Source organism: Hemitrygon akajei, chromosome 6, assembly GCF_048418815.1.
Source record: "Hemitrygon akajei chromosome 6, sHemAka1.3, whole genome shotgun sequence".
Classification (NCBI taxonomy): Eukaryota; Metazoa; Chordata; class Chondrichthyes; order Myliobatiformes; family Dasyatidae; genus Hemitrygon; species Hemitrygon akajei.
Window position 1 is genome coordinate 115340560 of NC_133129.1, and position 22795 is coordinate 115363354.

At 46.2% G+C, this 22795-nt stretch overlaps 1 protein-coding gene across 4 annotated transcripts in view; it reads right to left on the reverse strand.

The window, feature by feature from the left end:
• Nucleotides 1-22795, reverse strand: part of cpt1ab (carnitine palmitoyltransferase 1Ab (liver)) — a 74944-nt gene that overhangs the window by 49525 nt on the left and 2624 nt on the right. For 3 of the 4 annotated variants that reach the window (XM_073049075.1, XM_073049078.1, XM_073049077.1), the window contains exon 2: nucleotides 19444-19587. The gene's annotated coding sequence lies outside the window, so the exon portion shown is untranslated. Of the gene's footprint in view, nucleotides 1-19443; nucleotides 19588-19789; nucleotides 19986-22795 lie in introns of those variants that run through there. The other variant, XM_073049076.1, reaches the window with a different exon arrangement.

A 22795-nucleotide genomic window follows, 5' to 3' on the forward strand; every position in this document is an offset into this window, starting at 1 on the left:
GCGGAGGAAGGACAGTGGGCCCCCTGGAAAAAGGAGAAATGCTAGCTGCTACGCACATCTTAAAAAGAAAAAGGGTGGAATTGTGAGAGTTGAAGTAAATTAAGATGTGCGTTTCTGAAAGAGGTTGGGGGTCAGTGCAGAAAACAAATGTGATTTAATTATGTCAGGGTTAAAGTCAGTAAACAAATGTGATTTAATTATGAATGCAGAAGCCCTGACAAGATTAACTGTTTGTGGAATCATTGAAGTCCTGAGATATGGACTATTGTTTTACAGAAATGTGTAAAAAAACAACTCCAAATATGGAATGGGAAAACACTGTGTACCTCCCGAGTCAGGGAGGGGAGGGGTAAGGAAGAAGGATAAAACCTGCTGCCCTGTAAGGTTCAGGGTTCCCTTCTCTGAGGGGGCCCAGCTCTGCAGAACTGTTAATAAACTCTGTTTCCTTGAATTTGTCTTGAAGCCATTATTCGGGAGCGTGGCTCGTTTCTGACACTCAAGAAATAGCAGATATTATAGAAGAGGTTTTGGTGATAATTTACCAAAATTCTCTGGACTCTAGGCAGGTCCCAGCAGATTGGAAGAAGGCAAATGTCACGCTACTGTTCAAAAAAGGATGCAGGCAAAAGGCAGGTAACTATAGGCCAGTTAGTTTAACATCTGTGGTTGGGAAAATGCTTGAAGCTATCATTAAAGAAGAAATAGCAAGGCATCTGGAAAGAAATGGATCCATCAGGCAGATGCAGCGTGGATTCAGCAACGGCAGGTCCTGCTTGACAAACTTACTGGAGTTCTTTGAGAATATAATGAGAGCAGTGGATAGATTATTTACTTGGATTTCCAGAAGGCATTCAATAACATGCCACATAAACGACTTATCCATAAATAAGAATGCATGGAATTGGGGGTGATGACAGCATGGATAGAGGATTGATTAACCAATAGAAAGCAGAAAGTTGGGATACATGGGTGTTTCTCTGGTTGGCAATCAGTGGTGAGCGGTGGTGCCGCAGGGATCGGTGCTAGGCCCGCAACCGTTCATGATATACATTAATGATCTGGAAGAGGGGACCGAGGGTAGTGTATCTAAGTTTGCTGATGACACTAAATGGAGTGGAAAAGCAAATTATGCAGAGGATACGGAGAGTCTGCAGAGAGATATAGATAGGTTAAGTGAGTGGGGAAGGGTTTGGCAGATAGAGTACCATGTTGGTAAATGCAAGGTCATCCACTTTGGAAGGAAAAATGGAAGAGCAGATTATTATTTAAATGGTAAAAGATTGCAGCATGCTGCTTGCAGAAGGGCTTGAGAGTGCTTGTGCTTGATCTCAAAATCTCAAAAGGTTGGTTTGCAGGTCAGCAGGCTATCGAGAAGACAAATGGAATGTTGGCCTTCATTACTAGAGGGATTGAATTCAAGTACAGGGACATTACGCTGCAACTGTACAGGGTACTGGTGAGGCCGCATCTAGAGTACTGTCTGCGGTTCTGGTCTCCTTACCTGGGGAAGGATATACTGGCTTTGGAGGCAGTGCAGAGAAGGTTCACCAGGTTGATTTCAGAGATGAGGGGGTTAGACTATGAGGAGAGATTGAGTTGCCTGGGACTGTACATGCTGGAATTCAGAAGGATGAGAGGAGATCTTACAGAAACATATAAAATTATGAAAGGGATAAATAAGATAAAGGCAGGAAATTTGTTTCCACTGGTTGGTGAGACTAGAAGTAGGGGACATAGCCTCAAGATTCGGGGGAGTAGATTTAGGATGGAGGTGAGGAGGAACTGCTTTTCCCAGAGAGTGGTGAACCTGTGGAATTCTCTGCCCAATGAATCAGTGGAGGCTACGTCAGTAAATATATTTAAGACAAGGTTGGATAGATTTTTGAATAGTAGGGGAATTAAGGGTTACGGGGAAAATGCAGGTAAGTGGAAATGAGTCCATGGTCAGATCCGCCATGATCTTATTGAATGACGGAACAGGTTCGAAGGGCCAGATGGCCTACTCCTGCTTCTATTTCTTATATCAACAGGATCAGATATCCAGATGCCATTCATTATATTGTGCAAACAAGGGCAGCAGAGAACCTGACAGTGACAGAGCACAGTGAGCTGGGCAGAACGTTCCACTGTACTCAGCCTCTACACTGTTTTGCAATGCTTATCAGAACTCTAGAACAGGGCAACAGTCACACTCACCACCCACGTCAGCTACCAACTTGCACAAGTCAGACTGACCACTTTGTGCCCTGCACTTCCCCTCACCTCTCAGCCAGCTCTCCTCTACCTCTCCCATTAAATTTACTGCCTCCCCTTCCTTTCTCAACCTCACAAAATATTTTATGTCCCTCTTGCTGACAGAACATAGAAGAGTAAGTCCAGGAACAGGTCATTCAGTCCACAATGCTGTACTGAATGAATTAAACCAGCCATTAAATGCCTAACAGAACTAATTCCTTCTGCTCACATCCCTCCATTCTCTGCTCATTCATGTGCCTAAGAGCATCTTGATATCTGCCTCCATCCCTGGCAGAGCGTTCCAGCCACCCAGCACTCTGTGCTAAAAGCTCCCTTCACACCTCTTTTCCCCTCTCCCCTCTGGTATTAGACATCTCGATCCTGGGAAAAACATACTGGGCATCAACTCTATTCATGCTTCTCATCATCTTATAAACCTTTATCAGGTCTCCCATCTATTTCAAATCCCTTCACTGCATTAACTTGGAGTAACCTCATAACTCAAATTGCCCTCCCTCCCACCTCCTTCCCTCTCACCTATCAATTGACAGATGTACTCCTCCCCCTCCCCTCCTTATTCTGGCTTTTCCTCTCTTCCTTTCCAGCCCTGATGAAGGGTCTCAGCCTGAGATGTTGACTGTTTATTTCCCTGGACAGATGTTACCTGACCTGCTGAGTTCCTCCAGTCAGCATTTGGTGGGTGTTGCTGAAGATTTCCAGCATCTGCAGGAACCTGTTGTCCTGCAGAATCTCTTGCTGCCCATTGCTCCCCCGGCAGTGACGGTCAGATGTTGTTCTGAAGCCAAGGACAATCACTCACAGCTCACCTACCAGGGCCTGGATTCAAGTGTTGTTGGCAGGATATTGGAATACATTGCCTGATAACACTGGCAATCTTTCCTGCCACTGTGTGTGGAGACAGTTAAGCATTGACAGGTGGAGTGTCAAGTGGCCATAAAAACAGTCCATTCAATTTCCTCCATTTCTTCTCCTTCTCTCTCCTCCCACCCAGAGTGATGATGGCCTCCTTTGTCCTCACTTTCTACCCTACCAGCCAACAGATCCACCTGCCTTTAACAAGATGCCACTGACAGGCACGTCTTCCTATCCTCTCGGTTTTCTGGAGGGATCTTTCCCTTCGTACTCCCTGAATCAGCTCACAATCGCTTTATCATAGACCCTTCCCCAGGCAAGCACACAAAAGGCAATAGTTGCCCTACCCTTCCCACCATTCAGATCCCTAACTTATCTTTTCCTCAGTTTTCTCATCTTTCTTCCCCTTTGATTTCCTGATAACACAGGCCATTTGGCTCATTGTCTATGCCACCTTTCAGAGCAATCCCATTTCCCTATCCCCCAACTAAATATAAATTGAGTGCCTGCTTTGTGGAACCCCTCTGTTCATCGAATAAGGTGACTCTGAGCTTCCAGTCACTTAACACTTTAATTCTCCATCTCACTTCTGCCTTCGGCCTATCAAACCCTTCCAACAATGTCAAAGTTGAGAACAGCACCTCACCTTCCCTCTGTGCAGTTTCAATAAGAATCATAGAGTTACACAGCACAAAAGCAAGAACCAAACAGTCCATACTCACCAAGATACCAGCTAGTCTCATTTACCCATGTTTGACCATATCCCTCGAAACCTCTCCTGTCCATGTACATGTACCTCCCCCAATGACTTCCTCTGGCAGTTCACTTCATATATGGACCACCCTCTGGATGAAAACGTTGCCCCTCAGGTTCCAATTAAATTTCTCCTTCTTACCCCAAACCCTTCCCTCTAGATCTTGATTCCTCAGCCCTGGGAAAAGTACTGTGTGTATTCACTCTAACTATGCCCTTTGAGATTTTACACAGCTCTGTGTGACCACCGCTCACTGTCCTAGGCTCTAGCAAATGAAGTCCCAGCCTGATGAACTCTCTTTAGTTTGGTCCCATGAGTCCCAGCCTTCTCAGGACTAAATACAGAATTCAATTGGATCTCATAATCAGAAGTGGCTGATTCCAATGTGAGGTCAGCAGAGTTTCTCTCTCTACCGATGCTGCCTGTCCTGCTGGGTATTTCCAGCATTCTCCTTTAGTTCAGATTTCCAGCATTTGCTGGGTTCTAAATCACACAGTTGCAGCACCGGTTTTTCCCTCCTCTCCCTTTCCCATTTATAGCTCCTCCAAAGCTGATCATTTGCAAGTTGTACGCCTTTCCACCATACTCTTAAGTTCACATGACCATATGACATAGGAGCAGAATCAGGCCATTTAGAATTAAGTTCTAATATCACCAACATATGTCGTGAAATTTATTGTTTTGTGGCAGCAGCATATTGCAATACATAATAAAAAAAACTATAAACTACATTAAAAATTATATATAAACACACACACACAGATTATATACATAAATTAAGTAGTGGAAAAAAGCGAGGTAAACAAATCTAAGGGTTTCATGGGTTCACTGTCCAGTCAGAAATCTGATGACAGAGGAAAAGAAGCTGTTCTGGAAATGTTGAGTGTGTCTTCAGGCTCCTGTACCACTTCCTTGATGGTTAACAACGAAAAGAGGGCATGTTCTGGGTGATGGGGGTCCTTAATGATGGATGCTGCCTTTCTCAGGCGTCACCTTTTAAAGGTGTCCTGGACGCGAGGGAGGCTGGTACAGTACCTATTATGAAGCTGGCCAAGTTTACAACTTCTTGCAGCTTTTTTAATCCTGTGCAGTGGCCCCTCCGTACCAGATGGTGATAGTGATGCATTCCATGGTATATCTGTAGAAATTTGCAAGCAGCTTAGGTGATATACCAATTCTCAAATTCCCAATGAAATTAGGCAGTATCGTGCCTTCTTTGCAACTGCATCAATATGCTGGGCCTAGGATAGATCCTCAGATGTTGACAACCAGGAACTTGAAACTGCTCTCACTTCTTTCTGGATACCAAACCCAACCAGTTCCCCTCTACCACCACTCTCCTTTGTCTGGCAAAATTAGTCCTCACTCTCAATTTCTCCTTTGGTTCCTCCAAGCAAAAGGCATAGCCATGGGCATTCGCATGGGTCCCAGCTATGCCTGCCTTTATATCAGCTACGTGCAACAGTCGATGTTCCAAGCCCACACTGGTATCACTCGCAAAGTTTTCCTCCGCTACATCAGCGACTGCATTGGTGCTGCTTCCTGCACCCATGCTGAGCTCATCGACTTCATCAACTTTGCCTTCAACTTGCATCCTGCCCTCAAATTTCCCCGTGTATTTTCGACACCTTCCTCCCCTTCTCGATCTGGCTCTATCTCTGGAGACAGTTTATACAGTGATGTCCATCATAAACCCACTGACTCTCACAGCTACATGGACTATACCTCTTCCCACCCTGATACTTGTAAAAATACCATCCCCTTCTCTCAGTTCCTCTGTCTCTGCCACATCTGCTCTCCGGGTGAGGCTTTTCATTCCAGAAATGTCCTCCTTCTTCAAAGAAAGGGCTTTTCCTTCATCCACCATCAATGCTACCCTCACTTGCATCTCTTCTGTCTCACACCCACCTGCCCTCATCCCATCCACCAGCCACCACACCAGGGAAAGGTTTCCTCTGCCACCCCATCAGCCTCTGCATCCAGCACATAATTCTCTATGACGTCTACCATCTGCAACGGGATCCCACCAACAAGCACATCTTTCTCTCCCCCGCATTTTCTGCTTTCCACAGGGATCACTCCCTATGCGACTCCCATGTCCATTCGTCTCCCCCTCCCCGGCACTTATCCTTGCAAGTGGAGTAAGTGCTACGCCTGCCCCTCACCACCATTCAGGGCCCCAAACAGTCCTTCCAGGTGAAGCAACACTTCACCTGTGAGTCTGTTGGGCTCATCTACTGTATCCGGTGCTCCCAGTGTGGCCTCCTATATATCAGTGAGATCTGACGTAGACCGCTACACTCCGTCCACCAGGAATAGCGGAATCTCCTGGTGGTCAATTCTACTTCCCATTCGGACATGACAGTCCATGGCCTCCTTCACTGCCACGATGAGGCCACACTCAGGTTGGAGGAGCAACATCTTATAGCCTTTCTGGGTAGTCTTTGACCTGATGGCATGAACATCAATTTCTCAAAATTCTGATAATTGCCTCTCCCCCTTCTCCTTCACTATTCCCCATTCCCATTTCCCTCTCTCACCTTATCTCCTTACCTGCACATCACCTCCCTCTGGTGCACCTCCTCCTTCCCCTTCTTCCATGGCCTTCTGTCCTCTCCTACCATTCCCCCTTCTCCAGCCCTTTCTCTCTTTCACCAATCAACTTCCCAGCTCTTTACTTCACTCCTCCCCCCTCCCGGTTTCACCCATCACCTACTACTTCCTCCCCTCCCCCACCTTCTTACTCTGGCTTCTAATCTCTTTTTCCATTTACTATGAAGGGCCTCAGCCCGAAACGTCGATTGTTAACGCTTTTCCATAGATGTTGCCCCATCTGCTGAGCTCCCCCAGCATTTTGTGTTGAAACTGCTCACTCTTTCCACTTCTGATCCCTTGTTGAGGACTGGTGTGTGTTTTCTCGACTTACCCTTCCTGAAGTCCACTATTCATTCCTCGGTCTTATTGACGTTGAGAGCAAGGGCTGCAACACCACTCAACCAGATGATCTACCTCACTCCTGTACCCCACCTCGTCACCATCTGAAATTCTGCCAATAATAGTTGTGCTGTCAACAGATTTATGGACGGTGTTTGAGCTATCCCTTGCCAGACAATTGTGGGTGTAGAGAGAGTAGAGCAGTGAACTAATTATGCATCCTTGAGGTGCACCAGTGTTGATTGTCAGTGAGAAGATGTTATATCCGATCAGCACAGACTGTGGTCTTCCGGTGATGAAGGCAAGCATCCAGTGACAGAGGGAGGTACAGAAGTCCAGGTTTTGGAGCTTTTTGATTAGAATTGAGGGTATGACTGTGTTGAATCCTGAGCTGTAATCAATAAACAGCAGCCTGACGTGAATATTACGATTGTCCAGGTGATCCAAAACAGAGTGGAGTCAGTGAGATTGCATCTGCTGTAGACCCATTGTGACAACATGTAAATTGCAGGTCCTGGTTTAGACAGGAGTTAATTCTAGCCATGGCCAGCCTTGTTGAGTCTGCTCTGCTGTTTAATCATTTTCCCTCTCAACCCCATTCTCCTGTTTTCTCCCATAAAATTTGATGTCCTGACTAATCATGAAGCCTATCAAACTCCACTCTAAATAGACCCAGTAATTTGATTTTCACAGCTATCAGTGGCAAAGAATCCCATAGATTAGCACCCTCTGGTTAAAGAAATTCCTTCTCATCTCTGTTCTAAGGGACAGTCTTCCATTCCGAGGTTGTGCTAGCTCACATTCAATTATGAAGAAATCACTGCAGTACCTCTACTTCCTCAGGAGTCATGACATCCAAAACTTTAACAAATAGATGTGTTGTGGAGAGTATAATGACTGGCTGTATTACAGTCTGGTATGGAAACACCAATGCCCTTGAACAGCAAATCCAACAAAAAAAATAGTGGATATGGCCCAGTCCATCACGGTAAAGCCTTCCCCACCACTGAGTACATCACCACTGTCGCAGGAAAGCAGCATCCATCATCAGGGACCCCCACCGCCCAGGACATGCTGTCATCTCTCTACTGCCATCAGGAAGGTGGTACAGAAGCCTCAGGGCTCACACCACCAGGTTCAAGAATAGTTATTGCCCTTCAACCATGAGGCTCTTGAACCAAAGAGGTTAACTTCACTCAACATCACTTGCTCCATCATTGAAATGTTCCCACAACCTACGGATTCACTTTCAAGGACTTTTCATCTCATGTTCTCTATATTTATTTACTATTATTACTTTTTTGTGTATTTACATGGTTTATTGTGCTTTGGCCACCAGTTAAACACCCAAGTTTGTTCACTGATTCTGTTTTAGTTATTATTCTATTTATAGATTTATTGAGTATGCCCGCTGGTTGTATTTGGCCATATATGTACTTCGATAATAAATTTACTTTGAACTTTTCCCTGTGGTCTTAGCCTCTCCCAGTATTGGAAATATCCTCTCCACATCCACTATTTTGGTCTTTCAGTATTCAGGTTTCAGTGAGATACCCTCATTCTTCCAAACTCCAGACAGTACATGCCCAGAGCCATCAAATGTTCGTTATGCTCTAACCCTTTCATTCCAGGGATTATCCTCTGGACCCTCTCCAATGCCAGTCCATCCTTTTCTAGATATGGGGTGCTTGTGCGTAGCAGCAACAAATGTTTGCATCACAAACTCTCCTGTCTGCCACTCTGTTACAGATTTCATCCGCATTGTCTCCACCTTCCCTGAAACTTAAGACACACTGATTGGAGCTTTTCCAAACTATGATGATATGTTGGCTCTATTCCTCTTTGTAGACACTGCCTGACCTGCTGGTATCTCCAACATTTTTTTTTATTCCAGATTTGTACACCTACAGATTTCTGGGTTTCAATAAATGGCTACATGAGATTTGTTTTGCTATTTTTCCCTTACAGAAAGAGCAGTCCTGAACAGTTTCTCACTGTTGAATCACTGCTCACGTTGTACAGGGCTGTATAGTTAATTCTTGGGGGGGGGGGGGGGGAATAGTCTTCTGCAGTGGACCCATAGTAAAAGCTGTACTGGGTCAGAGGCAGATGAGCCGGGCCGAGTGAGCCGAGTTGTTTGACAGGCTGGACCAGGGCAGATTAGCCGGGCCGAGTGAGACGAGTTGTTTGACAGGCTGGACCAGAGGCAGATTAGCCGGGCCGAGTGAGCCGAGTTGTTTGACAGGCTGGACCAGGGCAGATTAGCCGGGCCGAGTGAGACGAGTTGTTTGACAGGCTGGACCAGAGGCAGATGAGCCGGGCCGAGTAAGCCGAGTTGTTTGACAGGCTGGACCAGGGCAGATTAGCCGGGCCGAGTGAGACGAGTTGTTTGACAGGCTGGACCAGAGGCAGATTAGCCGGGCCGAGTGAGCCGAGTTGTTTGACAGGCTGGACCAGAGGCAGATTAGTCGGGCCGAGTGAGCCGAGTTGTTTGACAGGCTGGACCAGAGGCAGATTAGCCGGGCCGAGTGAGACGAGTTGTTTGACAGGCTGGACCAGAGGCAGATTAGCCGGGCCGAGTGAGACGAGTTGTTTGACAGGCTGGACCAGAGGCAGATTAGCCGGGCCGAGTGAGACAAGTTGTTTGACAGGCTGGACCAGAGGCAGATTAGCCGGGCCGAGTGAGACGAGTTGTTTGACAGGCTGGACCAGAGGCAGATTAGCCGGGCCGAGTGAGACGAGTTGTTTGACAGGCTGGACCAGAGGCAGATTAGCCGGGCCGAGTGAGACGAGTTGTTTGACAGGCTGGACCAGAGGCAGATTAGCCGGACCGAGTGAGACGAGTTGTTTGACAGGCTGGACCAGAGGCAGATTAGCCGGGCCGAGTGAGACGAGTTGTTTGACAGGCTGGACCAGAGGCAGATTAGCCGGACCGAGTGAGACGAGTTGTTTGACAGGCTGGACCAGAGGCAGATTAGCCGGGCCGAGTGAGACGAGTTGTTTGACAGGCTGGACCAGAGGCAGATTAGCCGGGCCGAGTGAGACGAGTTGTTTGACAGGCTGGACCAGAGGCAGATTAGCCGGGCCGAGTGAGACGAGTTGTTTGACAGGCTGGACCAGAGGCAGATTAGCCGGGCCGAGTGAGACGAGTTGTTTGACAGGCTGGACCAGAGGCAGATTAGCCGGGCCGAGTGAGACGAGTTGTTTGACAGGCTGGACCAGGGCAGCGCGGCGTGGGGTGGGATGGCACCGCTCAAAAATGTTCTCACTTGCAATTGTTCTCAAGTCAAGTTTACTGTCATATGCACAGGTACGGTGAGGAACAACTACAATGAAAAACTTGCTTGCAGCAGCAATGCAGGCACAGGTAACACACAGAATATAAAATATTCACAAATTGTACCAGAGTAAATGGAAAAAACTATGCTAAACAAGACATTAGCACAAGAAAAACCACAATGAGAGACAAGTCCACAGTAGTAGTGTTGTGTTGATGAAGTAGGGTTAGGATGATGCAGGTCAGTTGAAACACACAAGGATTTCAGGACGATAGCTCCCTCCTGTGGCCTTCACTATCTGATCAGCTTCATTAAAGCTTTAACTTCAGAGTCAGACTCAGAATAGGCCTCTCGGCCACCAGGTCCTGTCGATCATTTTCCCATCCTATTTGCCAGCATTAGCACCAGTTCTTTGCCTATTCAAGAGCCTGTATGGCATCTCTTGAACTTAGTGATTTTTTCTGATTCCACCACCTCCTCTTGAAGAAAACTCCTGATATCGACCTCTCTCTGAACAAAATGTCCCTTCAGGCCCCCTTTAAAAGCCTTTCCTCTCAGCTTAAGCCTATGTCCTTTTTTTGATATTGCAACCAAGGGCAGAAAAGAGTTTGACTATCTACTTTACTTTTTGACTTTCAAAAATCTTATATACCTCCAACAGGTCACACCCCTTGGCCTACTTTGTTCCAGGGAAAGCAAACTGGCCTATCCAGTGTCTTCTCATAACTAAAGCTCTCCAATCCAGGAAATACCCTGATGAAAATCAAAGAAGTGGGTCGACCTTCACATGTCAGGCAAATTCCTCCAGCATTGAAGAGATGAGAGGCAAAGGTGAGGTGGAGGAGGAGGCAGCTTCCATCTATCTACCATCCATCCCTTCGTATCTAGTTCAACCCATCACCTTTTGCCCGCAGCCTCTTGCGTCTCTACCTACCACCTTCCAGTCTCCACCTCCCCCCATCCCACCACTGGCTCTGTTTCCCTGTTCTCTTATCTGTGTCTACCCATTACCCAGCAACCAACTTCACCTCTCCACCCCCTCATTCTGCTGTCTTCTCCATTATCCCCCTCAAGACTTGGTTCCACCCACTGACCCCAGCCCCTGCCCCACCTCTTTATACTTCCTATCTCAGCTCTACATTCTCAGTCCTGATACAAGGTCTCAACCTGAAACATTAAGCATCCAGCTGCCTCCAGAGCAAATCCAGATTGCAGCACCTTCCACACCATCTAGTGAACCTGTCCAATCCCCACATACATCCTAGTTATATTCCTTTGTAAGGATGGGATGATAGTTAAGAACAATGTTGGGCCCTTGAAGAATGAATTGGGTGAAATTGCTAAGGGAAACAGAGAAATGGCAGAAGAATTTAATGAGTACTTTAGATCTGTTTTCACTAAGGAAGACACAAGCAATCTCCCAGATGTATGGATGGGCCAAGGACATAGGGTAACAGAGGAAATGAAACAGATTGACATTCGGAAGGAAACGGTGATGAGAAGACTGATGGGACTGAAGGCTGACAAATCCCCAGGTCCAGATGGTCTGCACCCTAGGGTACTAAAGGAGGTGGCCCTGGAAATTGCGGATGCATTGGTAATCATTTTCCAATGTTCCTTAGATTCAGGATCAGTTCCTGAGGATTGGAGAATGGCTAATGTTATCCCACTTTTTAAGAAAGGAGGGAGAGAGAAAACAGAGAACTATCGACCTGTCAGCATGACATCGGTGGTGGGAAAGATGCTAGAGTCCGTTATTAAGGATGAAATAGTGGCATATCTAGATAGCAGTGATAGGATTGGGCCGAGCCAGCATGGATTTACCAAAGGTAAATCATGCTTGACTAATCTGTTGGGAGTTTTTCGAAGATGTAACCAGGAAGTTAGACGGGGGAGATCCAGTGGATGTAGTGTACCTCGATTTTCAGAAGGCATTTGATAAGGTCCCACATAGAAGATTGGTGGGTAAAATCAAAGCTCAGGGCATCGGGGGGAAGGCATTGACATGGATAGAAAACTGGTTGGCAGATAGAAAGCAAAGGGTAGCGGTGAATGGGTGTTTCTCGGAATGGCAGGTGGTGACTAGTGGGGTGCCACAGGGCTCGGTATTGGGACCACAGCTGTTTACCATTTACGTTAACGATTTGGATGAAGGCATAGAAAATAACATCAGCAAATTTGCTGATGATACTAAGCTGGGTGGCAGTGTGACATGTGATGAGGATGTTAGGAGAATTCAGGGTGACTTGGATAGGCTGGGAGAGTGGGCAGATACTTGGCAGATGGCGTTTAATGTGAATAAGTGTGAGGTTATCCACTTTGGGAGTAAGAACAGGAAGGCAGATTATTATCTGAACGGTATAGAGTTGGGTAAGGGAGTAATACAAAGAGATCTCGGAGTCCTTGTTCATCAGTCACTGAAGGTGAATGAGCAAGTGCAGCAGGCAGTGAAGAAGGCTAATGAAATGTTGGCCTTTATTACAAAGGGAATTGAGTACAAGAGCAAGGAAATCCTCTTGCATTTGTACAGAGCCCTGATGAGACCACACCTGGAGCATTGTGTACAGTTTTGGTCTCCAGGGTTAAGGAAGGACATCCTGGCTGTAGAGGAAGTGCAGCATAGAGGTTAGAGAGACTGGGCTTGTACATGCTGGAATTAAGGAGATTGAGAGGGGATCTGATTGAAACATATAAGATTATTAAGGGATTGGACAAGATAGAGGCAGGAAATATGTTCCAGATGCTGGGAGAGTCCAGTACCAGAGGGCATGGTTTGAGAATAAGGGGTAGGTCATTTAGGACAAAGTTAAGGAAAAACTTCTTCTCCCAGAGAGTTGTGGGGGTCTGGAATGCACTGCCTCGGAAGGTAGTGGAGGCCAATTCTCTGGATGCTTTCAAGAAGGAGCTAGATAGGTATCTTATGGATAGGGAAATCAAGGGATATGGGGACAAGGCAGGAACCGGGTATTGATAGGAATTGATCAGCCATGATCTCAAAATGGCGGTGCAGGCTCAAAGGGTCGAATGGTCTACTTCTGCACCTATTGCCTATTGTCTATTGACTTGGGATGGGACCCTGAGGACTTGTGGAAACTGTGTGGTGGTTTCTTTCGAACTTATAGTCTATTAACATCTCTGGACTATTTTTTACTGTGCCCATGGTCTGTTTTTTTATCAATTATGTTATTGTTTGCACTGTTGTAACTGTATGTTGTAACTATGTGTCTCCGGACTCTGGATTGGGGATTGCCAAACGTTATGTGGATTTTCTGGTGTAGTCTGTTTTGTCATGTGCTTTTGTGATACCATTCTGGAGGAACGTTGTCTCATTTTTTAACTGCATTGCATTTGTGGTTTCTAAATGAACTGAATCTGAATCAGATTTCGGAATGGTTCATGAACACTCACTATTTTGCTCCCTTTCTGCACTATTTATATCCTTACTGTAACACAGTAAATTTTTGTACTGCACTCTATCACTTCAGCTAAACCGCAAATTTCACAACATGTCACTGATAATAAACCTGAAAAGAAACAAGTAATAACCCACCTTTTGATTCCCCTTATCTCTCACTTCCTTAAATTCTAAAAGGGCACCATGCTGAATGCCCTTTCTACATCCCAATTCAAATTTGGCAGCACCAAAAGCAGCTCCATCAACTGGCAGAGCTCTTTGAATCTCCACTGCCCTGTGCTCACAGATTTTACTTTGGACAGCTTCCCCCAGAACTCATCACCTGGCAAACTTTTGTAGTTTGGCACCAGTCCTTCACGTTGAAACGTTAAGTCACTGTTGCAAACAGTGCAGCAAGCAATACTGTCATTATTTTGACCCCTATTAAGCAGGGGTACACTTTAATGTAGTCTGGGGTGAAGTACGTTTTATATTTTCTTTTTTTGGAACACTCTGCCATGGGGCTGCAGGACACTAAACTAAACTGATGGACAATGAAAGAGAGGAGAGAGGTCGACTGCAAATCCCGCCCAAAGAGAAAACTGACAGGTCTACTTAGCACAAAGAGAGACCAATCAAGATTTCTCCTCCTCTCTCCCCCTCTCCCTCCCCACCCACCAAGCTTGCTCTAAAAATTTTCCGGGATACTGTGTTGTATATAAGTTGCGGGGGTCAGGGAGCCACTATCAATACGCCGGAGACTGCCGGAACTTCCAAGAGAGGTGGGATGTCTGCTATTTGTAAGGTTTTTACAAACTCACCTGATCTATAGATACCCTATTTATAAAGTCACAATGGGCTCATCACAACATGCCCTTCCATCTATCATTGGCAAATTTGGAAACCTTACATACATTCAGATCATTGATGTAAGCAGTCAATAATGGAGGCCAAGAACCGATCCCGGAATTGTATTGCATACTCCAATAGCAACCAACAGTACGACTATCTCTGTAGCATTCTTCTTTAAAACCCATTAGGTCCTGATAACAACATTAAAAAGGATAACAAAAGTTCTCTGCTTGTCCTTTCCACACCGGTGTTCCAACACCTGACCATCTTGGTTCTTTATCCAAAATGGGAAACCCAATTAACCTCTTTCACAACCCATGTAGACTTGCCATCAACTCCACCATCATGTACCAATACATTTACAGAAGGCTTTCTATCAGTCACCGAGGCTGAAGAGAGAAGCAGGCTGCAGCCACTGGAAATGGCAGCTGTTCCAAAAGCAGGTGCGGGCAAGTGGGTAAATCCTAACTATAACGATACCGGAGAATCTATTGATCTACAACCCTAAATGGAGCATGAACCATTCTTCACATATCCAATATTTAGAAGCCATCAGCCCAGCTGGATCAAACACCTTTGTGCAAAGATTATATCCTGCTGCACAGCTTGGTCAGGTGAGCCCCCTCCGTAACTAACTACCCTTTCAAGATGAGAACATGCCAATATAGAATCAGTTATTGTCACATCCTGCCTCAAAGATGCAAGCCTAACTTCCATTTATCTGGAATCATTTTCTGTGTGTGACTCATCTTTGTTCTTCAGACTATGAACTCCATTCTATTTGGCAACTGCACTGAATTTACTGCTAGAGTCTCCCTCCTGATGTTTATCAGTTCCAAAGTCCGTGATGTGTTGGATATTTGGAAGCAATCTGCCTGTGTACTCACTCACCCTGCACCATGTCACCACTCACCAACCAGCGATTAAAGTCTCTAGCTACAGTGGTACTGAAAAGATGAAAATTGTGCAACTGGTTTGTTGCAGCCAATAACTCACATGCAGCCTGTAACCATGAACTCTCCCCTCAGAGATCATCTCGTCTAGCAGAGACAAATAAAACAACTTTCACAGAGAGATATTGGGGGATCAGGAAGCTGAGATAAACAGGAAAGGTTCCCTTAGCATTACTTGCTGAGGCTGTGGTCAATCAGCCAGTCCGGGCCCTTGGGGCTGACTCTCTAATCATAGAGAAGTGATAAGAACCGGTTGTAAGTGGAAACCCAAGACCAACAGGCAGCTAACTTGGAGAGAACCTTTGCTGATGGATGGGAAGGGGGACCTGAGCTGAGAGAGTTGTCACAGAAGTAAATGTGGAATGATCTCATTTAACACCCGTGAAGTCAGGACTGTAAGTTGTGGAAGTGCAGATCCAGGGGGCTGCCGTGGTGCAGTTCTGTCCACAGATGGGTGGAAGAGCAGGGGGCTGATTCAATGGCAGTTATAGAAAGCAGGTGGGGAGGGTAACTTAAGACAATGAGAGTAATTAGGCTGAAGTCCCTTCCTCTCTGCCTGGAGAACTATATACCACTCGCTGCTAGCCACGAGCCCGTCATAAGCTGCCACACCAAAAGCAGATCCTGTCAGTGAATCCAAGTTATAGTGAAATCCTGCAGGTGCTGCAATGGAATTTCAAAGCCCACCATTTCAGCACTGAGTTGCTGTTCCCATGTGGTGAGGAGATGGGCCTTCGACATGACCATTAAAACTTCACCACATATAAAAGGAGGCTTTTCAGCCCAATTTATCCATGTTAGATCTTATGACATAGGAGCAGAATTAGGCCATTCATCCCCTCGAGTCTGCTCTGATATTCCATCATGGCTAATCCCAGATCCCACTCAACCCCATACACCTGTCTTCTCACCATATCCTTTGATGCCATGACTGATCAGGAAACTTTCAACTTCCATCTTAAATATACGCACAGACTTGGCCTCCACTGCAGTCTGTGGCGGAGCATTCCACAGATTCACTACTCTCTGGCTAAAACAATCGCTCCTTACCTCTGTTCTAAAGGGTCGCCCCTCATTTTTGAGGCTGTGCCCTCTAGATCTAGATAACCCCACCATAGGAAACATCCTCTGCACATCCACCCTCTCTCAACCTTTCAACATTCAGCAGGTTTCAATGAGATCATCCCCATATTCTTCTAAATTCCAGTGAGTACAGGCCCAAAGCTGCCAAACACTACTCATATGTTAACCCCTTCATTCCTGGAATCATCCTTTGTGAACCTCCTCTGGACCCTCTCCAATGACAACACATCCTTTCTGAGATATGGGGCCCAAAAATGTTGACAATTCTCCAAGTGCAGCCTGACTAGTGTCTTATAAAAGCTCAACATTATTTTCTTGCTTTTATATTCTATTCCTCTTGAAATAAATGCCAACATTGCATTTGCCTTCTTTATCACAGATCTAACCTGTGAATTAACCTTCTGGGAATCTGGCGTCAGGAATCCCAAGTCCCTCTGCAACTCTGATGTTTGAACCTTCTCCCCATTTAGATAATAGTCTGCACTACGCTCGGTCCACGAGAGAAAGCAGGATCTCCCAGTGGCCACACATTTTAATTCCACGTCCCATTCCCATATGTCTATTCTTTGCCTCCTCTATTGTCAAAATGAATCCAAACTCAGGTTGGAGGAACAACACCTTATATACTGGCTGGGTAGCCTCCAACCTGATGGCATGAACATTGACTTCTCTAACTTCCGTTAATGCCCCTCCTCCCCTTCTTACCCCATCCCTGACATATTTAGTTGTTTGCCTGTTCTCCATCTCCCTCTGGTGTCCCCCCCCCCCCTTTCTTTGTCCCAAGGACTCCCGTCCCATGATCCTTTCCCTTCTCCAGTTCTGTATCACTTTCGTCAATCACCTTTCCAGCTCTTAGCTTCATCCCACCCCCTCGGTTCTTCTCCTATCATTTCGCATTTCCCCCTCCCCCCACTACTTTCAAATCTCTTACTATCTTTCCTTTCAGTTAGTCCTGACGAAGGGTCTCGGCCCGAAACGTTGACAGCGCTTCTCCCCTATAGATGCTGCCTGGCCTGCTGTGTTCCACCAGCATTTTGTGTGTGTTGTTGTCTGCACTATTGTTTCTTTTATCAAAATGCATCATCGTACATTTCCCAACACTGTATTCCATCTGCCACGTTTTTGCTCATTCTTCCAATGTGTCTAAGTCCTGCTCCAATCACATTGCTTCCTCAGTACGACCTACCCCTCCACCTGTCTTCATATCATTTGCAAACTTTGCCACAAAGCCATCAATTCCATTATCCACATCACTGACAAAGCAATGTGAAAAGCAGCAGTCCCAATACTGACCCGAGGAACAGCACTAGTCACTGGCAGCCAATCAGAAAAGGCCCCCTTCATTCCCACTCACTGTCTCCTGCCGTCAGCCATTCTGCTATCCATGCCAGTATCTTTCCTATGACACCATAGGATTTTATCTTGTTAAGCAGCCTCATGTGTGGCAACCTTATCAAACACCTGCTGAAAGTCCAAGTAAATGACATCCACTGCCTCACCTTTGTCCACCCTGTATCGTTACAGCCTACAACACCTGCAGGACGAACTATAACAAAACGACAGTGTGGGAGTAGATTGTAAGGGCTTCTGAGTCTTTTTCCCTGTCTCAGGTACAAAGGGACAGGTTTTTGGCTCAGCGGCCCAGGGTAACAGGGAGAGAGTACTTTGAGGTCTTGGCGCAGAAAATTATAGTTTAACCCGAGATTTGGGAATAAGTGCTTGAGTTTATTGGGGCTTTTGTGCGCAGACTCTTAGTCTTCTTTCTCTGTGTGAGCCCCTCTGGGTCTCAAAGGGGGGATATATTGGAGTATAAAAGTATAAATTTTGCTGTGTAATCAAAACTATGAAGTCAGTTTTGAAACTTGCTATTTGATATGCATGTACTCAATTTAGTAGGAGAATGAAATCTTAAGAATGTAGAAGACAATGGTGTGTTAATGAGAGGTAGCTAAGAGATGTAGATTAGAACATGATTAAGTCAATGAATAAAAACAATAGTGGCAAGATGTACGTGTGGTACGGGTGATACGCAACTATAGACCGATTGCATATGCTAATGCAACTGGACCAGGAGATTGCTATAAAAAATGCTATGTACAAGGATCGGTGGGCAATCAGCGACTAGCTCAATGACTGTCTCAGCTTTGATTTGCAAATTAAAGTTTAACCCTTCTTGAAGAATCTTCTGCGTCTCTTGGTCATTTGTGGGGCACGAGAAACCACGACACCTCCAGAGATGCTGCCCGTCCTTTTGAGTTTCTCCAGTATTCGATCATCTTTCCCCTAGTTTCAGATGAAACATACAGCACTCTTACAGGCGTTGGCAGAGTGCATGCTTCTCCTGGTTGGAATGGCTAGATCCTCAAAATGAAGTGTCAGCCATTTAGGAGAAAGATGAGATGCAAGTTCCTAACCCAGAATTCTTCAACTCTAGGAGGCTGTAACAATTCATTGACAATTGAAGATTGAAAATTTTGGCTTGTTAAAGGAATCGAAGGGATACTAGTGGAATATAGTGTGTCTGATTGCTAATTCTAGCTGCCTAGTTTTCCTACCAGCTACCAATGACATGCTCCCTGGCTGCCCCTACCCTGTCTTTATGACAACCAAATGCAATCATTTCACAATTACTCTCTTGCAACTCAGGATCCTCCCGCCATCCCATCAGCCAACAGATCTGTCCTCTCTGAAATGACTGCTGTGTCATTGGCATTCAAACAAAACAGATTATTATTAACTTTGTTCTAATTTTGGGAATCAACCCCAACAGTCTGAATAATGGGGTAGCAGCAAGGAGCCAAATGGCCTATTAATCTTCTGTTTCTTTCATTGACAAGGTCGGGACTGGAGGAACAGGTTCCAGCTCTGATGCAGCTTGTGATTTTACACAGAAAGTGGCAGATTTAAAGGTGACTGGATTTGCCGTAATCTTGTTTATTGCTGCATAGCTCAGCTCAGGCCAGAAAAGCCCTCACCCCTCCACCCAGCCAATGTCATCATTACTCACTTCAGAAAGTAGGTGAAAAGTCAGGCAGCCGGGCACAGCCTCGGGCTCAGCAAAGCGAAAACAAAAGCACAGACACTTACCGAAGGCTTTCGACTCAGGCTCTGCACGAAGTTTTTCTTTGCATCAATGGAAAATTAGGGCACAGTGACAGAGTTAACAAACACTTTGTTCTCTCTCTCTCTCTCGCCTCCTTCTCTCTCTCCGGAATTAGTCACTGTTGCTGCCTGCAATTCAAAAGCACAGAAAATGCCTTTTAGGTCTGCCATTCACAGAACAAATCAGACATACCAAAGCCGAATTTCCATCACTGGGCTGAAAGCAAGATTGCTCTTTGCAGACGAGGTGAAGGCTCACCGATATGATACTCTCAGCAACTACAACAGGAAGCTTAAAACGTGTTTCCTCTTTTAAACAGAAGTGGCTCACCAAGGGAAGGAAAAAATTATGGTAACCACCATCAGTTAGCTTGATCTCGGCACCAAACCCTCACAGCCTCGAAATAAGAGTGAAATCAATGAAAACCAATCCACATCAGACAGGACCGGGATATGCTGGAAAATTATCAGGTGCCTGGCAGACAGGAATACAGACATCAACACAACACACAGAGATCCAATGGATGTCAGAGTGCCAGGAGGAGGGGAAAGAGAGGGACGGAGGAGGGAGGGACGGAGGAGGGAGGGACGGAGGAGGGAGGGACGGAGGAGGGAGGGACGGAGGAGGGAGGGACGGAGGAGGGAGGGACGGAGGAGGGAGGGACGGAGGAGGGAGGGACGGAGGAGGGAGGGACGGAGGAGGGAGGGACGGAGGAGGGAGGGACGGAGGAGGGAGGGACGGAGGAGGGAAAGAGGGAGAATGGGTGGGGGATGGGTGAGAGGGAGAGCTGCAGAGAGTGAAAGAGTCAGGAAGGGTGGAGAGAAGGGGAAAGGAAGAGAAAACTATTGGAGAAAGGGAAGAGCAGAAGAGTGGTGAAGAAAAAAGAAAAAGAAAATGGTGGGGGACAGTGAGGGGGAGGCGAGGGGAGGGATGATGGCTGGACGGAAGGGAGCCAGGGGGTGGGATGGGGAGGCAAGGGGGAGGAGTGAGGAGAAGACAAACAGACAAGCTGACAGAAATACAATGGGGAGGGTGCTGTGAGGGAGAGACTGTAACACACAGCCCAAGCCCCTGCACAGTCAACGTCTCAGTGCTTCACAACACTGACCCTGCTCCATTTGAACTGCATGTAGCCGACTTCACATCACAGCTGCTGTGACACAAAGTCAGCATCAGACACTGCCCTCTGCCTCAGCAGCCCCACTGGACCATCAACTGGCCTCCTGAATTCCCTGATGCAGGAGAATGTCCTACCCCATTCCAGCATTCCCACCCCACCCCCTTTTCAGTTCCACTGAAAGGATATTGTCCACCGTGAACACACGATGCCTGCTCACAGACCAAACCATCCTCCGTGTCACAGCAGGGTAAAGTGCAACTCATGCAGGAGGGGAATCAGTGAGCAGGGCCAACAACAACCGGTGATGGGACTGGAGGAAAGAGGAGAAAGCTCCAGGTGGGGAAAGAGGCAGAGGTGGGAAGAGAGGAAGCAGCTGTTTCAGCTGAGGTGAGCCTGGGACTGGGGAACACAGGAGACTGCAGGAACTCAGCAGGTCAGGCAGCACTGGTGGGAGGAAATGGCCAAGATCCTTCAAGATAGAGAGGAGATAGACAGTATAAAACATTGGAGGGGAGCCTGACAGGTGAAAGGTGGATCCAAGTGATGGGCAGATGACAGAAGCAGAGGGATCGAGGGGAGACAGTTGATGGAATCTGAAAGGGTGAGAACTACCAGGCTGGAGAAGAAAAGGGGACCTTCAAGCTGCGGAGATGGGCAATTTCTGACACAAAAGTGAAGCACAGGAGAAAGACCCCTGACCAAAAATGGCAGTAGGGAGCTTCTTGGCAAATGTCAGTTTCAAAGGAGATGGGGAGTCTCCAAGGCTTTTGCTCACCCACTGAATGGCCCATTGACCAGAAAGTACTAGCTCCATCACCAATCACCTTGCCGGTAATCCCACAGCAAATCAATTACACCCGCAGTTAACCTCGCCAGAAAACTAACCGAGTTACCCTGCCAGCTATTGTGAAAATTGGCAGCAACCCAGTTCAGAACAAATACAATACGACATTTCACCATTTAATTATGGCACAGAAGTCAGGCCATCTCACATAAAAAGCAGGGTGATCCCGGGCCCACGAGGAACACTTGCATTAAAAACAATAGCAACCTTGTCCCATTGTACAGAACATCACCATTCAACTAAAGAACAGCCTAGCCAGCCTGTAAAATAACATGCCTGATAAACAGAGGTGTTTTGAGAAGCAAAAAAAAATGCAAATGCTGTGATCTGAAATAAAAAACACAAAATGCAGGGGTTACTCAGCAGGCCAGGCTATAGAAAGAAAAAGATAGATCGTGTTTCAAGTCAATGCCCCAGTTGCATTGTGAGTATTTTCACAGTAAAAATATTTAGTTACACTTTGAGTAAAATCATTGTAATCACCAGAGCATTTAATTACATGACAAGCTGAGGCAGGAGAAGACAACTCGCCTCTCAATCCTATTCCACCATTCTATAAAATTGTAGCTGATCTGTCTGTGATTTCCAATCTGCATTCCTGTCTCCTTCTCATCAAGAATCTAACTCTCTTTAAAACTATCAAAATACTTGGCTTTTACCCGCCTTTGAGGAAGAGAGTAACAAAGGCTCAGTAGGATGAGTAAGAATTTCCCCTCATTTCTGGCTTAAAGGGAAGATCCTTCATTTCTTCACTCTTGCTTCTGCATTCTCCCACATCCTCTCTGTGCTCACTGTCAATACATTATCTGGTTCAATTAAATCCCTTTTGTAAAAATATAAACTTCAGTGGAACAAGCCTAACTATTCCTAACATTTCTCACAATCATATTGTGTACTGAGCCAACCGTTGTGATTTACCGGTAACTAGAAGTTCCAATACAACCCCCATCCAGTTCACACAACAATAAACTTTAGCTTTCCTAATTTCTGCATACTAGTAGACTGTGAATCGTGCATGAGTACTAGTACGGGTAGGGCTGTAAACTCAGCTTACTCCATCAGGGGCACTAGCCTCCCAGCCATCGAGGTCAATTTCAAAAGGCGGCATCCATCATCAATGACCCTCAACAGCCAGGAGATGCCCCCTTCTCATTGCTAGCCTGAGAAAGACTTGCCTTCACCCACCACAACTGAATTGGACAGAAGCAATCCCAGCCTGGAGAAACCTCAAGCATCGTGAGTCTGGCAACAAAGACATAGCACATGGAGGCGAAGGGAAAGATTGGGACCTAAACTCTAGCCTCTTTGGTCCTTGGTTTCTGTGTGCGCTTCCCCTGGAATCATGGGCCACTTTTTTTTTTAAAGGAGTTGG